General features: G+C 35.7%; 1 long non-coding RNA gene across 1 annotated transcript; it reads right to left on the minus strand.

Moving 5' to 3' along the window:
- Positions 1-295: 295 nt before the first annotated feature.
- On the minus strand, positions 296-1,428 carry LOC113327702. The gene is made up of 2 exons (XR_003349151.1): positions 1,097-1,428; positions 296-759 (listed from the first exon to the last, which is right to left on the minus strand). It is a non-coding gene; the product is annotated as an uncharacterized LOC113327702 (long non-coding RNA).
- Positions 1,429-2,266: the final 838 nt, after the last annotated feature.

The raw sequence follows: 2,266 nt of genomic DNA on the forward strand, positions 1-2,266 counted from the left end.
TCTCTCGATTTGTTATATACTCAAGCAAATAGAAACCTGTGAGTCTTTATCAAATACTAGAGAGATAACTTGGATGGTACCAAAGACCAATATCCAAGTGTCAATCAATTTAAATCAACAACCAAAAGGTCGGATATTCTAATTGATTGAACAATGCACAACCTGTGATATTTCAATTAGATAACAAAATATAGGGTTATTTGGTTTTTGGTACTTAGTTTTTGACCAAAACTAGGGTTTGGTCTAACATATGTCCAGCCTTTGCGTTTGGTCTAAAGACCAACGTTGACTTCCATTGACCCAGTTAAGTCTAATTATTAATACTTTTAATTTCATCATTTATATACATCTATATATATAATATATGCATTTACTGTTTTACCCTCTATTTCTTGCGCATTTACATAAGATATTTGCATCCTTCTTTTATGTATCGCCACCGCCACCATTAAAACGGAAAATGTAGTTTCAGACCCATTCATGGTAAACTCCGTTCTCTATCTCACGAACTGCTAATCAGACCCAATCTGAACTTAACGAACTGCAAGCCATCTCCCTGGAGTGCATTCATTATCAGTCGTTGTAATTCATCTAGCATTCATAACAGCTTCAGTCATATCACCACCAACTGCAGCTCATAACCAAAACCAATTCAAGTTCTAAAAAATACCCATTCTTCATAATCTTAGCAAATGCTTTAATCTTCAAAATTGATCTCTAAAAACCATCACAGCGTCTCCAAGACTATAATCATCTATTCTGTTTCAATTTAATTCAACCATAACAATTCATAAAATCATAACTCAATTAATAACTCAACTTAACTCGATTGATATCATCACAACTCAGTTCTACTCATAAAATCCTTCTATTTACATTTCTGTATCGGTTTCCTATAGAACCCAAGATTCAATTAGATTTGGGAAAGAACAGAAACCCTAATTCCCCAAATCTCCACCAAAATCCATAAATTAACTGTCAATTCTTCTTTATGTTCTCACAACAGAAAACCATCGATTATTGAATAACAGTCATAATCAATTTCATACAAAGTATCAATCAAATAAGAACACTAATTATATTCTCTATAAATTACCTTTACTTGTAAATCCGAATCAACTAATTGAACTATCGCCACCACCATCGCTCAATCCTTGATCTTTCTCTCAATCTCACACTCTCAACAATCACAGTCTCAATCTCACTCTCTCAACAATGACATTTCTGAATTTACAATCCAATAAGAAGATAATAAAGAGAATAATAAGATGAAGAGAAAATGATAATATCTTCGATAGGTTTAGGGATAACTTCAATCCAATCTCAGTACTCTCTTCTTCTAAAGTGGAAACAGCTCAAACCCAATTTCTGTCTCGTCTTTTTTATATTCTTCTTTGTTGGGAAGATGAAGAGGAGATGAAGTTAACCCCGTGAAAAGAAGATGAAAATAGGTTTATAGCCGCTAGATCTATTATCAGACATAATGTAATCAAAGCCGTTAGATGCTAAGCCCACATCAGGGATATATTTGTAAATTCATATAATTTATTTTATAAAATTTATTAAAATTTTATTTAGTAACGGTCAACTCAGGTCAACGTTGGTCTTTAGACCAAACACAAAAGCTGGACAAATGTTAGAACAAACCCAGGTTTTGGTCAAAAAGTGAGTACCAAAAACCAAATAACCCCAAAATATAATGCGGAAAAGAAATAACACAGATGTTGATACATGAAAAAAATACCCCCTCAACGAGTTGGGGGTGCCCCTAAGAATAGAGGTGAGCTTGGGTCATGGTATGGGGACTTGGTGACTAATCCCAAGTCCAAGTACGAAATACCCATGAAGATGGAAGGATAAGGAAGGAATTAACAAAGAAGAGAAAGGTTATGTTAAAGAATGTCACTAAGGGTAATTAAGAGGAGTTAGGACATGTGCCATGATGTAGTAAAAAGAGGGGTTTTTAGGAACGGATATAAAAGAAAGGACAAGGTACAATGGAAAGGCAACTCTCTCTCTCTCATATTATTCTAAGAAAAGTGAGGTCATCTTGGTGCACTAGGAAGGGTAAGACCTAACGAGCATTCCGGTATTAACATTTGGCGACCACACCCGGAGGCTCGTGCCTAGAACACCATGACACACCCAAGAGGCGCCAGCTCAGACGCGATAGAGAATCCAAACATCCCTCCGCTCAACCCTGAAGACGAGAGAGTGGGAATAGTAACAGACCAGATCACATAAGTAAGAAAATCAGGAGATGCTC

Source organism: Papaver somniferum, chromosome 1, assembly GCF_003573695.1.
Source record: "Papaver somniferum cultivar HN1 chromosome 1, ASM357369v1, whole genome shotgun sequence".
Lineage (NCBI taxonomy): Eukaryota > Viridiplantae > Streptophyta > Magnoliopsida > Ranunculales > Papaveraceae > Papaver > Papaver somniferum.